The sequence below is a fragment of the Euleptes europaea genome, chromosome 18, assembly GCF_029931775.1.
Source record: "Euleptes europaea isolate rEulEur1 chromosome 18, rEulEur1.hap1, whole genome shotgun sequence".
NCBI classification, from domain to species: Eukaryota; Metazoa; Chordata; class Lepidosauria; order Squamata; family Sphaerodactylidae; genus Euleptes; species Euleptes europaea.
The window spans coordinates 32,370,886-32,387,008 of NC_079329.1; the positions used below are offsets into that span (position 1 = coordinate 32,370,886).

At 42.7% G+C, this 16,123-nt stretch overlaps 1 pseudogene; it reads left to right on the plus strand.

The window, feature by feature from the left end:
• The first annotated feature begins 8,573 nt into the window (after window positions 1-8,573).
• On the plus strand, window positions 8,574-13,587 carry LOC130490856 (vomeronasal type-2 receptor 26-like; annotated as a pseudogene).
• Window positions 13,588-16,123: the final 2,536 nt, after the last annotated feature.

Here is a 16,123-nt window from a genome sequence, read left to right on the forward strand (position 1 = left end):
ATAATTAAATCAGAGCCAGAATGGACCTGACTACTAGTAAAATGACATTAAGCACTGGAGAAGGCTCCAACAAAAACACTTTCTTGTTTTGTGTAGAATTCTGTTATAAAAGAGCATATAACTCTTTTAAAGAATGGTGACTAAGTTCTATCAACATCTCCTGGTCTTGGTGTTTGCTGTGAAAGAGATCAACGAGAACCCTAAAATCTTGCCCAATGTCAGTCTCGGGTTCCATATCTATGACTGCTACCATGACGTTCGAATGACCTATCGTTCCACTCTGGATCTCCTCTATACATTGCACAGATATTTTCCCAATTATAAATGTGACCTCCAGAAAAACTTAGTAGCTGTCATCGGAGGACTTAGCTTGGAGGTCTCTTCCTACATGGCACACCTCTTGGTCTCTACAAATTTCCACAGGTAAGCTCTATGAATGGAAATACGAATGATTTTAGAAAGACAAGTCTTTAAGAAAGTCTTTAAGCAGAGGCTGGACTAACACTTGTCAGGGATGCTCTTGGCTGATCCTGAATTAAGCAGGGGGTTGGATTAGATGGCCTGTATGTCCCCTTCCAACTCTGTGATTCTATGAAATAATATTCATTTCTTTGTGGGGGTTGCTCCAGGGTTCAGAGGGAAGGAGAGGTCTGGATGGCAGAAAAGTAATGCCTTCTTGCAGCATTGCAGAAAGAAATGATTTTCTTTACTTGGCTAGAGGCAGAGGAGTAAAGTGCTTTAAGTAGATTTCTTTGCTATAGTCATTTCCAAGAAACGGCTCTGCCAAAACTTGTGAAAATTAAAGGGAGAAAGATGCTTGATTTTAAGCTTCACAAAACCTGGATCTTCCTCCACCAGACAGGCAAACGTACACAGCTTTGTAACCCTTTCAGATCATCTCTAAAATATCTGCATATTGCCTTTTAGCTCACCTATGGCTCATTTGCCCCAGAGAAGAAGGATACAAGCAATTCCCCTTCCTTTTATCGCATGTCCTCAAATGAAGCCCAGCAGTATGTGGGGATTATCAAGTTACTTCAGCATTTCAGATGGAGGTGGATTGGGCTCTTTGCTGTGGACGATGAGAGCGGAGACCGTTTCATGCAGGTGCTTAAGCCATTGTTTTCCAAGCATGGTATCTGCTTGGCCTTTACAGAAAGACTCATGAACCAAGCCCATTGGGATAACGTGGATGAATTAATCAATTTTATAAATAAGGTATATCTACCTTTGACAAATAGCAAAGCCAGGACAATTGTGCTGTATGGAGAATCTATGACCATTATGGTACTTAACACTGTCCGGTTTTTGGGCAGTACTGAATTCAAGGAAGATATTTCATTGAGAAAGGTGTGGATCATGACAGCCCAAGTCGATTTTACATTAACTGGTGGTCAAAGAACGCAAGTGAGGGCGTTAATGAAAGTCAAGCAGCAGGGTTGCAGTAGAAAAGCATTCAAAACGAAACTCACTACAAAGTGAACCTTCAGGTTACTATGGGTACTAGAAGATAACGATTCTCCCAGCCTCAAAGTCCTAACAACACAGAACAAACAGGATTCAGCACGAGATCATAACCTTGACCAGCAGCCAGCACCCGGTCTTGGAGGAGGCCAGCTTCTGGCCTGCAGATGCTAAAACTTAACAGCGAAAGGAACTCAGTCAGGGCCTTGACTGGAAGCACAGATCCTGGTCCAAAGTAGCAAGTCCTGACATTCTGCGCCCCCTAAGCCCCCCCCCCTCGCTTCTTACAACCAGGCGAGGTTTGTCGGGGTAGGCGGCGTGAAACTGGTGGATCAGTTGGGGGGCTGCCACGTGGTGCTCGGCCACCCACTCATCATGACCAGGACCTAAATGTTTCCAAAGAACCAGATAATAGAGTTTTCCTTTGCGAACATGGGCATCGAGGCTTTTAAACACTTCAAAATGTTCCTCTCTCCCCACCAGCATTGGGATCTTGGGAGGGGCTTCGGGATGCCACTCTGGAGAGGGTACATGTCTTTTTAGAAGGCTGACATGAAACACCGGATGAATCCCTCTCAGGGATTTAGGAAGACTGAGTTCCACAGTGACCTCATTTATGAGCCGTGCAACGGGAAAGGGTCCTACGTATTTTTCGTTCAGTTTTTTGCACGGGCGTAAGGAACGGAGGTTCTTTGTGGACAGATAGACCAGGTTCCCCACCTCGAAGTTCCAACTTGGGGAACGGCGCTTATCTGCTTGGATCTTGTTCTTGGCACGTTCAAGATTCTTTTGTAGCCATGACCAGGTATCTAGTACAGCTTTGGCCCAGTCTGCCACCTCAACGGACCCCTCCTCCCCTGAGAGATCCACGTTACCAAAGGGCCCGAATTCTTTACCATATACCACTTGAAACGGGCTGTAACCTGTGGACTGGTGTGTGGCATTGTTGTAGGCATACTCTGCAAAAGGTCAGTACAAAGCCCTTCCTTCCTTCCTCATGAAAAAATTAGATACCTTAAGAAGGTTTCTAGGAGATTCCTATAGCTACCTTATCCCTAGAGCTGCCCTGTTGGGGTTTCCCTATGGAAAGAGGTGCAATACTGCCGCCGGTGTTGTGCTTAAAAAAAAAATCCTCCTATGGGCTGCAGAAGCAGGGAAACCCCCAAGGGGAACGGGACCTCTAGCCTTTAACCTCAGTCTCTTCCTCGAGTCTTCAGGCCAAGACATCTGCCTTTATCTTCCCCCCTCCAACATCTTTACACTTTTAACTTGCTGCTGGAATTTATGAGCAAAGCCAATGTCTCTTTTCCATGCTGCAGGCATCCTTTCTGTCATGGCAGTGTTCAAATCTGAAAAAGAAAACTGACCCAGTTTGAAATGTGCATTTCAGTGCATTTTTTGGGGGTGTCATCTTAGAAATGCATTTTTTTTGTTCTACCCTTTCCTGCTGCAAGCATTTTTTTTTGTGGGGGGGGGATATCTGGCCTAGGGTTGTCAGATCCCTCTTCGCCACCAGCAGGGTTTTTTTGGGTGGAGCTTAAGGAGGGTGGGGTTTGGGGAGGGGAGGGACTTCAATGCCATCGAGTCCAATTGCTAAAGTGACCATTTTCTCCAGGTGAACTGATCTCTTTCAGCAGAAGATCAGCTGTCATAGCAGGAGATCTCCAGCTAGTACCTGGAGGTTAGGAAATCAGCACAGGAGAAATTAATTCAAAATTGCAAAAATCTTATTAACGCTAGACATATATAACGACACAACATGGGATACATTACATTACATTACAAACATCAATATTAAATCACTATCCTAATTACCAATATATACAATGTATACAAAACATGTATGATGCAGTCTCTATGCAACAATACAGTCTTCTTGGTGTATAATCTTCTTGGTGATTAACAAACACAGCTCTCAGAATGATCCAATGATTGGTATCATCCACAATAATCCCATCAGTAAAGTGAATGGGAAAAAGAAGGGGGGGATAGTACCTGGAGGTTGGCAACCCTAATCTGGGCTTTATTCTATTTGATTCTATCAGTTCTACATTGCAACATTTTAACTGTGATGTCTAAGCCTTCTTGATCCATAAGAAAAAGTGAGACATAAATATTCAGATATATAATTAAGATGACCATGGTCTCATTTTTGGTGACCTTCTGTTGCTCTAGGTCACTGTTAGACCTTGCGCTCCCCACTGTTCTGCTGGGGAGGACCTGAGAAACTTCCACATAGATGGGATAAACATATTTTCCTCTACTTCATCTCTGAAGTTCTAAAGCTCAGAGCAGTTAATTCTGGTTCCTGTAATTATCACACTGGCCATCAGTTATTCTATTTCCTCCAGATCCCTAAGGAATTCCCCAGAAAAATTACAAACCAAGATTGAAAATGCTGTCAACAAAGCCTATAATGTAAAGGCAGAAAGGAACTTAACAGCGTTTTTGCAGATATTTAATACAGCCTATCCTATGAATCAGCTTGAGGTTTGAGTGAGGCTACGCTACACAAGGTGTTCATATGAAAAAGTAGGCACAGATGAATTGGAGTCAAGAAGGAAGGTTTCTATGCAAGATGCTGCTCTTGATGGGGCTGGCAATGATGGTGATGCCTCAGGCCGTAGACAAGGTTCCCCTTTCTAACTGCATGCCCAGTAACTCTCTCTCTATTCTTCATCAGTATTATCATTTAGGTGACCTCATCATTGGTGGCATCATCTCTCAAATCTATATCACTTCCGAATTGATAACATTTACAAGATATCCTCATCAGGAAGAATTTGAGGAACTGATGTAAGGAGACAATGGATTGGCTTTGGCTATGCTTAGAGGATGAATGACTGTCACTGAAGCTTTCTCTTTTTTTCTCCACAAAGACTGTCTATTGTTATTATTTCTTTACTTTATTTATACCTCACTTTCCTTGCTTAGACTCAAGGTGGATGACATGATATAAATAGTTTCAGGAGGTTGGCCATGTTTGTCTGTAGTAGAGCTAGATTTGAGTCTAGTAGCATCTTGGAGGCCAACAAGATTTTCAGGGTATAAACTTTTGAGAGTCAAAGCTCCCTTTGTCAGGTACCAGACGCTTTGACACTTGAAAGCTTATTGGTCTCTAATGTGCTTCTGGACTTGACTCTATCTTCTGTAATCAGACAGCAGAAGACATCCAATAAACAAAGCAATAGGACTAGGATTACAGAAGTTAGATAAAACACACAAAAGGTATCAGAAATAAAATAACCTGATATTTTAAAATAAAAAAAATAGATGAGGGTAAGGTGATAAACCCTTTATTACCTCTCAGGTCACAAAGTTTTGTACGGCAGCAATGAAAATACATTGTCATAGAGTATTCTCTTAGCCCAAATGGTAGAGGTAATCTGGTTGATATTTTAAGTGAATTAAGACTTGGACTGTAAACTGTTGCCTGTATCTGGCTAACTGCCATAAATAAACAATCTGATCAAGATGATGGTAAGGATTCCAAAATTTATATATATATATTGGATGTCTATTTTAAAGGATATGAGGAATATATTAAATATTAAACATTTCGGCCATTGTGCTTTAGTGTGGTCGTGCTTAAGACCTATTGATCACTAGAGCAGAATCATTAAAGTAAAGAAATACCATTTCAAACAATGCAGAAAACTGGATTTCAAAAGTAGAAGACAATGCCGTAAGAGCAGGATAAAATGTATGTTAGAATAAACTACAATCCAGGGATAAAAAAGCATCCTCCTGATACGTTCCATTCTCTTAAAGCCCTGTTACCTTGATAACAATTCGTGCAAATAGAGCTCTGCTCACACAGCAGGATTTTCTGCATCTTTAAAGCTGCATCTCCCTCTGAAAACAACCTTCAGGGATATCTTGCAATGCAATGAAAGGGATTGCAGAGAGAAGGTGGCATCAGTTGAAATTTCCAGACCAGCTTGAGCAGAACTTTGGCTTGTGTAGAAAGGGGTGTTCAAGTTCAAGTTCTTTATTATCACAGTCTACAACCAGTATATAAATAAAGAAAACATTAATTACAAAAAGATAAAAATAATATACAAAATTCATTAATAAACACAGGATAGTCCTAATGGATACCAGCTAAAACTACACATGTCTGACTACAAATCAGCACCTGGACACTCTCCTTGGCAAATACTAAAAATTAGGTCATTTCAGTGACTAAAATCACTGCCACTCTTCAGTGTTGAAAGCCCCCACATTTTTTATGATTACAGACAAGGATGCAAAACCGGGCAACCAATCGTGTTGTTTGGTGGTTCTTATCTGACAGAAGATATTCAAGCATAATTTTATTAGATCTTCCGGGAAACCTTTCTAGTAGTGGTCCGAAAGTTTCACTACGAATGTTGTTATATAACTGTGTTGGCGAATCTATGGCACGCGTGCCGGACCCAGTCCCTGCTCCAGGAGACCAGGTCATCCAGGCTGGTAGACCTGGCCCCCGGGAGAGAGTGAGGCAAGCCATCCCTGCTCCTGGAGGCCAGGTCATCCGAGATGGTAGACCTGGCCCCTGGGAAAAGCCACCCTCTGGAGGCCAGGTCATCCAAGAGGGTAGATAGACCTGTCTCTTTCTCTCTCTTTCCCCCCTACCCCCGGGGAGAAATGGAGCCATCCCTCCTTTCAATAAAAAGTTATTTGTATAATTAAAAGCTCTGTTATTGTGTTTTTCTTTTAAGATGTTAAAGTATGAGTTGTTTTTTCTAAAGTAAAACCTCAGTATTCAGGTTAAATTGCCGTGTTGGCACCTGGCGATAAATAAGTGGGTTTTGGGTTGCAGTTTGGGCACTCGGTCTCTAAAAGGTTCGCCATCACTGTTATATAAGGTGCATTAAAAAATATGTGCTCTATCGATTCAATTTCTTCTTGTGGGCAGATGCATAATCTTTGTTTGTAAGGGATTTTCTTGAATCTTCCCTCCAGTACTGCAGAGGGAAGAGTATTACTTCCAGCAAGTGTAAACGACCTCCTAGCCTTATTAGATTCCAAAAAGAATAAATAAGCTACCAGGGTTGCTATATATCTGATATTATCAGGTGAGAAAGGGGTGGTAGATTATTAGGGGTGGTAGATTATTAGAAGTAGTAGCAGTCAATCTGTTTTGCTTTCTGCAACCACTCGTCCATAGACCAGAGCCAGCATGGTATAGTAGTCAAGAGTGGTGGACTCTCATCTGGAGAACTGGGTTTGAGTCCCCACTCCTCAACATGAGTGGTAGACTTTAATCTGGTAAACCAGGCTGGTTTCCCCACTCCTACACATGAAGCCTGTTGGGTGACCTTGGGCTAGTCACAGTTCTCTTAGAGCTCTCTCAGCCCCACCTACCTCACAAGGTGTCTGTTGTGGGGAGAGGAAGGGAGGGAGATTGTAAGCTGGTTTGATTCTCCTTAAAAGGTAGAGAAAATTGGCATATAAAAACCAACTCTTCTTCATAGTCGTTGGTCCTTGAGCTGATGTAGGGGAGTAAATGTCCAAGAGAACTTCTGCAACCTATCTACTGAACTGAAGTAAGGTGAATGTTATATTCTATGACTGATACACAGCATGTAATTCTGTTGCAGGATAATAACTCAAAACTACCAGCACATCCTGGCCTTGGCCTTTGCTGCCAAGGAGATCAATGAAAACCCATACATTTTACCCAACATCACCCTGGGATTTCATATCTATAATAATTATTTCAGTGCAAGATTTACCCACCTTGCTGCAATAGACCTTCTCTCTACATGGAGCAAATTAATCCCTAACTACAAGTGTGACATCCAACAGAAAACTCCAATAGCCGTCATTGGGGGACCAACCTCTGACATGGATCTTCATATGGCCACCATTCTGAGCAACTACAAAATCCCACAAGTAAGGTCTGTGCATAAAACACTGGGCTTAAGACGAGAAAAGGAGACACTTCTTTTGCTTCCTAGATGTGGTTTGGGATGAGAAACTGTTGTTGGGCTTCTCGCAGGATATGTTATTAGATCTTGGGAAAACTGAAACTTTTACCAAAATTAAAAAGCGCATTAAAGAGCTTGATTATAACAGCACTACTTTTCGTGCTCATCACGTCTGTTCATCCCAGTTCTTCGGAATACCCCCTCCATGTGGTCTGCCTGCCTATACATATTATCTGACAACTCCTCGTCTTTGTAGAGCTTTTTGCTTGGCTAGATTGAATGTTAACCCTTCTATGGTAATGCAGGGCAGAATTCTGAAAATACCATACTCAGACAGGATCTGCCCTTGCTCTTCTGGCTCTATTGACTCATTAGCTCATGCCCTTTTGGAATGCCGATTTTACGAGGAACTTCGATTGCACTATATTTCCCCCCTTTTAACATACAAATCCAATGCCTCTGTGACTGACATAATTCCTTTTTTACTAAGCGATAGGGACCCCAAGTCTACATTGCCAGTGGCAAGATTTGTTTCAGTCCTTATATCCCTCCAACACTAGATATATGCTGCTCAAGATCAATTGACCAAGGAGCTTCTAAGGGATAAAAGGAAAGATGTGGTTTGGAGGCATAGAGTTTGAAAGTGGCATGGCTGACATCAAAAGAGACAGCTTACTTGAGACTTAAAGGCCAAACCCTGACCAAAGAAGAAAACACCTGTTGATTCTTCTAGATTTGTTAATTAAAATGTGAGTGTATGTTATTGCCATATCCTAAGTCACACCTATGTTCTAACGAGTTAAATATTATCTACCATATAGAGCAGCACAACTCCAGGATCTCAGGCAGGGAAGGGTCTTTCTGAAACCCTCTGATCCTTTATCTGGAGGTGCCAGGCTTACTTGCAGGCATACCTGCACACAACCTGCACACCAAGCAGATGCTCTATCATTGAGTAATTTTTTAAAATCAGTATTGAGTTATTGATGCATGTGGTGACTTCTGTGAGAACAGAAAGAATCTCTGCATTCTCTCGGGCCAAATTAAAGATTTAGATGTGCCTACCCATTCATTCAGACTACTTTTATTTAGGAAATCCAACTTCTGTGTCCTCTTTTTTTTACTTCCATCCAGCTCACATATGGTTCTCCTTCAGTGATAAATAACAGAAGCCAGTCTGTTTTCTTCCAATGGATGTTCCCAAATAGCAACTATCATTATAATGGGATTCTTGAGTTACTGCTGCATTTCCGGTGGACATGGATTGGGGTGATTTATCTGCATGTCCAGAGTGCAGAGGTGTTTGTACATAGCATGCTTCCCATCTTTTCCCAGAAAGGGATCTGCTTTGCCTTTGTAGAAAGATTGCCCAAAATAGCATCTTCCAATAACATCGCTGAAGTGATAGAGAAGGGGATGGATTTATACCATTTTGCCATGAGAAGCACTGCCAACGTGCTGTTGGTCTATGGTGAAATTCAGAGCATGATGATTTTGAGAATGATGGCGCATTGGTCAACATTTGAGAACAGACCGGTGAAGAAAAAAATCTGGATTATGACAGCCCAGATGGAATTCACGTCACTTTCCTTTCACAGAGATTGGGACTTCAACTTCATTCATGGTGCTATATCTTTTGCCATTCACTCAGAAAAGATGCTGGGATTCCAGGAATTTCTTCAGAGGAGAAACCCTCGACTGGACACAGAAGATGGCTTTATCAAGGACTTCTGGAAAGATACATTTAAGTGCTGGTTCCATGACTCTGAGTCATATAGGAAGGCTAAGAAGATCTGCACTGGGGAGGAGAAGCTGGAGACTCTTCCAGGATCCGTCTTTGAAATGAGCATGACTGGCCACAGCTACAGTGTTTACAATGCAGTCTATACTGTGGCGCATGCTGTTCATGCCATGCTCTGTAGCAGAAGTTCATCCAAATTCAGACAAAGAAGCATGATGGACAGAGCAACCCAGAAGCTAAATCAACCACCATGGCAGGTAATGCAGGATCGTTCAGCCTTTTGGGGGTAGAACCCAAGACAATGTGTCCTAGATAGATAGGAGAACTCCATTGCCTAGATATTCTTCATCTGCTTGAAATGTAAATCAAGAACACTGTGAGTTTATATGCTCATTTTGCATCTATGCAATACAATTTTATTGTACTTAGGAGGGCCCTGCATTTTTCCTAAATACTTCTAGTGCTGATTTGAAAAGAATGTTTTGAGCAATCATAAAAAAGAGAACTAAAAGTTCACCCATTCAGACTGATGGCCCTGTGTTGCAGGAATCATTTTTCTTCCTTCTCTTTAGCTCCATTATTTTCTGAGAAGCACCTCATTTAACAACAGTGCTGGGGAAGAGGTTTTCTTTGACCAAAATGGTGAATTGGTAGCTGGATTTGATATTATCAATTGGGTCACCTTCCCAAACCGGTCGTTTCTGAGAGTCAAAGTTGGAAGGATAGACCCAAAGGCTTCTCCTGATAATGTATTCACCATTTGCGAAAACGCCATCGTGTGGCCAAGTGGATTTAATCAGGTAGGGGCCGAACCTATTTCAGGACGTCACTAGTCCTTTCGCCAGCATTCAAAAAGATGAGGCTCAACTGAAACAGTTTCTAAACCCCAATTTAACTTGGTGAATCTTTAAAGATATATTGTTATATTTTGTATGTGTGTGTGTGTGAAGTGCCGTCAAGTCGCAGCCGACTTATGGCGACCCCTTTTGGGATTTTCATGGCAAGAGACTAACAGAGGTGGTTTACCAGTGCCTTCATCTGCGCAGCAACCCTGGTATTCCTTGGTGGTCTCCCATCCAAGTACTAACCAGGGCTGACCCTGCTTAGCTTCTGAGATCTGACGAGATCCGGCTAGCCTTGGCCAGCCAGGTCAGGGCTATATTTTGTATACATTCATTGCAATACTGATACTCCATTCATTCAACGAAAATATATTCAAGATGGCTTATGGACATCACTTGAAAAGACACATAAGAACATACAGAAGAGACAGCTGCTATCAGACATGTCAGGTAGTGGCATTAAGCAGAGATCTAAAAAAAATAGGACCATAAAAATGGTGGCCACAAAAGGACTACCAACTGACTTTAAAATCATCAGTGAAACAGCAGAGAACAGAGAAGGTAAGAAGTTAGAAAAATACAAGGTTGGAGGATTACAAAAAGGCCCAGAAAATACAGCAGATCCAGAGTCAGGCCCTGTCACTGGTGGTTATCTGCTTTGCATCTGACAATGAGGGTACACAGACAAAAGGCCTCTAAAGATCTTAACCATCTGCAGATTGCTATGAGAAAAGATGGATCCCACACAGGGTTTTGGCATCTTATTCAGCACCAGTTACAAACATTGAATTACTACCCAATCCAAAGGCCACAGGAAAAAGAAATTAAAAGTACAACATACAAAGTGATGAAAAACAAGAAACGGGATCAAAAGGCAGAACATTATGGCAAACAACATTTCAATGAAGACACTGCACTCAATATAGTGGGAATAAGTTGTGCCCCAAACCTATATGCTGTGCACACAAGACTCCAGGCAGCATAAAAAACCCATGAATGTGATGCCAATATGTCCTTCTAGTGGTACCGTAACCCCAAAATAGTTTGATCTGCAAGACACAAGCTCCCAAACTGTATTATCTGAATATTAAAACATTCTCCTCTTTCCTTTATGAACAGGCACGGCCCCTTTCAATGTGTAATGGTATTTGCCATCCAGGTTATAGTAGGATGAAGAAGGAAGGGAAGCAATTTTGCTGCTATGATTGCTTTCCATGTCCAGAAGGGAAGATTTCTAACCTTGAAGGTACGAGATGACCTGTGCAGAGTTTCTGGGCTATACTGACTGTGATGAAGCATGTGCACACCAGACTTCACAGATACTAATTATCCTAATGTTTCCAAAAGCTCTTCATAAAGTGTCGATGGTGTTTTCTAATGAAGTGATTGTTTTGCTTGGATCTAGGGTTGCCAACCTCCACATAGGGCCTAGAGATCTCAAGGAATTTCAACTGACTATAGAAGACAGTTCCCCTGAAGAAAATGGCTGCTTTAGAGGATGAACTCTAGGGTGTTATAGCGTACTGAGGTCCCCTCCTTTCCTCAACCCTTGCCCTCCCCAGGCCCCATCCCCCAAACCATGAAATATATTTATTACAAAGTGCAAATGCATATATTAAAAACAAGCCGTTATGGCAGCAAATACAAGGCTGATAATCTAAAACTACGTGTTAAATGCATTTCAGCCCCCAGACCTTCATCAGTGGTCTACTAAAGCATATTATGCGCACATAAACATACATTCAAGTCAAGCTTATTGATACTCTATTTGACCAGCCATAAGTTAGTGCATCAAATTGTCTAACTTGATAAGACTGTAAAACTGATACAAATTACAAAAATTAATAAAAGTCTGATATTTGTAAAATATAGACTATTAGTGCATAACACAAAAGTAGGCTTACCATCTAAAAATTACTAAAAGTATAAAAGAATTTAGCAGTTTTTCCCCACTCCATTTTTGCATATTTTAATTGCGATGGCGCATAAACATACATTAACAAATAGAACCATTGTATATCAGCCCTGGTATGTATTTTAAGATGTATTCCAAATGGACTTTGTGATTATGATATCAAATTGTTACTAAAATATGTTTTGAATAGTAAAAGTACATTGGTTCTTGTAGGTTATCCGGGCTGTGTAACCGTGGTCTTGGAATTTTCTTTCCTGACGTTTCGCCAGCAACTGTGGCAGGCATCTTCAGAGTAGTAACACTGAAGGACAGTGTCTCTCAGTGTCAAGGGTGTAGGAAGAGTAATATATAGTCATAAAGGGGTTGGGTTTGAGCTGAGTATTGTCCTGCAAAAGTATTGTCCTGTAAGTATCAAGATAATGTGCTAATGAGGGTATGGTATGTTAATATGGAACCATTGTATCCTGAAGTGATCTGTTAATGTGTGTAATCCAAAACTAATCTGTATGGCTATTGTTGAATGTTGTCTTTGTCTGGAGGTTTTTCAGGGCATCCAAGGAATGCAGTCTAAATATTTCTTGCTGAAACGGGCTGACATCCCATTCAGTGTGCATCAACCAAGCAGACAGGATATAGCACTGGAAGATAACAATTTTTTTCTTAGCTTGCAATCTGGAAACTGTCTTTTGTGGTTCAATGTTGAGGGCAGGTTACTGAAAATATTTATACATTGGACTGTTATGTATATAAACCACATTGTCTTTTTCAGATACGGATGACTGTTTTCCATGTCCAGAAGGTCATTATCCTAATAATGACCACAATCTATGCATTCCCAAAGTTACAAGCTTCTTATCTTATGAAGAAACATTGGGAGCCAGTCTGGCTACTTTTGCCCTTTTTTTATCGCTCATCACAGTTGGGGTCCTTGGGATATTCATTAAATAACAGGACACTCCCATCGTCAAAGCCAACAACCGCCTCCTCACCTACACTCTTCTCATCTCCCTCCTGCTATCTTTCCTTTGTGCTTTTCTATTCATTGGCCGACCTGAAAAGTTCATGTGCCTCCTTCGACAAACAGCTTTTGGCATCATATTCTCTCTAGCTGTGTCTTCTGTGTTGGCCAAAACCACCACAGTGGTTCTAGCATTCATGGCCACCAAACCAGGATCAAATATTAGGAAATGGGTGGGGAAACGACTGACAATCTGCATGGTTCTTTTCTGCCTCCTTATTCAAGCCACTGTTTGTATTGTATGGCTGGCAACCTCTCCTCCATTTCCAGATTCTGACATGCACTCAGCAACTGAAGAAATCATACTGCAATGTAATGAAGGGTCAGTTGCTATGTTTTATGGTACCCTGGGCTTTCTGGGCTTCTTGGCCTTTGTCAGCTTCACTGTGGCTTTCCTAGCCAGGAAATTACCAGACAGTTTTAATGAAGCCAAATTCATCACTTTTAGCATGGTGGTCTTTTGCAGTGTTTGGCTCTCCTTTGTTCCAACCTACTTAAGCACCAAGGGAAAATACATGGTGGCTGTGGAGATCTTCTCCATCTTAACCTCCAGTGCTGGAGTGCTAGGTTGCATCTTTTCCCCTAAATTATACATCATGATTCTGAAGCCTGAGTTGAATAATAAGGAACAGTTACTACACAGAAAAAAAAGAAGAAAAGTAAGACCCTGTGGGCCTGCCTGGTCAAGCTGAAGTCATCTTTTCCTAGAGAATCCCCATCACTTCCAGGTTTATTCAGAAGTGACGCAGACCCTGTAGCAAACTCCCTCCAAAAATCAATGGAAACCATAGAGTTTTCAGAGGTGATTGCTAGAGCATTCACGTCACTTCTGGGTCGCATCGCCTCAGCCCCAGAAAGCTCCCACCAGTTGAAGAGGGGACCTGGCAACCCTAGATATAGGATATGATCCCAACAATAAGGTCTTCACCTGGCTGGTACCATTCCTGTGGAATGTGAAGGAGTTCAGTCATGGCAAAGTTCATACGGAGTACTTTTTACACTATGTGAGGGAGCTGCTGCTGCTGCTGCTGCAACACACCCCACTCAACCAATAAGCAAAGCTTCCTTCTACACAGACTCTGTTTTGCCCCTTTCACGTTCTGCATCACCAACCAGAAGCAATCTCAGTTAAACGAACTGACATGGATGGCAGCCACTTGCTAATTTCTGTTTTTTTATGCTCATGGACCAATAAATCATGAGCAAAACAAATTCAATAAGTTCAGTAATACAGAAATAGCCAAACATACAGAAATGAAAAATCTAAGGTATACGGGTAGAAAAAATTATAAGTAAAAGCCATAAATAAATTGTTTGCCAAAAATGTTATATCCGTTTTATCCATGGCAACCACTATATTGTAACTGCTTGCGTTTAATAGGCTAGATTTGAAGGCTGAAGTATACAAAACAAAATTCTCAAAGCCACTGGAGCTTTGTCCAAGTGAGGCATTTTCAGTGAAGTCTTTTCCTGATAATTACAGATAATTACAGGGGGGCTTGACAGCCCCCCGCCCGCCTTCCCGGGAGTCCCGGGAAGGGGGCGGGGGGTCTTTAAACCCCTCTGCGCTGCCTGCACAGAGAGCGCAGAGGGGCTTGACAGCCCCCCGCCTGCCTTCCCGGCAGTCCCGGGAAGGGGGGCAGGGGGTCTTTAAACCCCTCTGCGCTGCCTGCGCAGAGAGCGCAGAGGGGCTTGACAGCCCCCCGCCTGCCTTCCTGGGAGTCCTGGGAAGGGGGGCGGGGGGGTCTTTAAACCCCTCTGCGCTGCCTGCACAGACAGCGCAGAGGGGCTTGCTTAAAGGCCCCCCCGCACGCCTTCAGGGGGCTTCCCTGAAGGCGCGTGGGGGGCCCCTTTAAAAAGGTATGTGGCTCCCGGCCGGGAGGCGCAAATCTGTTCCACCCCCCCGCGCCTTCAGGGGGATTCCCTGAAGGCACGCGGGGGGGGGGGGGGGCGAATTTTTCTTCGAACTCCGGATCTCGCTCGAATTTCGGGGATCCGAAGCGGGGGAGTTCGGACTTCGGCACGGCCCGAATAAAAACGGGCTGAATTTTGCTGAATCTGAATTTTACCGAATTTTTTTTCAACAGCCCTAGTCCCCTCAAGCTACACTGAAAGTTTGGGACCTCTACCTCCAAAAATGCCCCCCCCCCAGAGCCGCAGAAAGGCATGAATGTGCACACACCCCCCACGGGGATCTCTCTCACACACAAACAGACACTCTCTCTTTCTCTCCCCGGGCCGCACAGCAGCTGGACTCATGCACTCAACCGCGACTGATTGGCCAGAAGACCCGGCTTGGCCACCATTGACTGTGTGAGAATGCTGCTAGTTGCTTACTAACTGACAGTTATGCTGCTGATTCGGAGCCCCCGAATTTGCTGAATTTATTTGGCATTCACCCAACCTCGCCAAATTCGGCTCCTTGTTTTCCCGCCTTTTTTTGAATTTGGCTCTACCTGAACTGGAAACTGCCGAATCGGGGAAAATCCGGCTGTTTTTCAGTTCAAACCGAATCAACAGCTCTAGAGGCAGGTCACTTTGTTAGCAAAGAGGAACAGAGGAAGCAAAGAAGCAGAGAAACAAGGAGGATGGAAGTGAAGCTTTGATTATTGGCAGATCAGTCAATATTGTTTTTAAATTTAAAAATATCTTATTTATTTGTACTCCTGGATTTTTCTTTCTAGGCGGAATTATCCACCAGCCATTGGTAATCAGTGATGACATGTTCAGAGAAAGTCAGCATATAAAAACTAACTCTTCTTCTTCTTCTTCGAGGCTTCAAAGAAATCAATGGAAATCAAAGAAATCAATGGATCTCCTAACAGATGGGATTTTTTAAAATAACCCTGTTGTCAAGTCCCCTGATTAGTACTTGGATGGGAGAACACCAAGGAAGTCCAGGTTGCCCCACAGAGGCAAGCAATGACAAACCATCCATGGCTTCTCTTGCCTTCAAAATGCCATGAGAGGTCACCGTGAATCAGCTATGATTTGATGGCAATTTCCACTCCTTTGCCCTGACCTGGATAACCCAGGCTAGCCTGATCTCATAAATCCTTCGAAGCTAAGCATGGTCAGCCTGGTTAGTACTTAGGTGGGAGGCCACCAAGGAAGTCTTGAGTTGCTATTCAGAGAAAGGCAATGGCAACCCACCTCTGTTTATCACTTTCTTTGGCTTCAACGTGATGGCACCTTCTACCACCAAGTTACTTTTTAAATGTAGTTGAA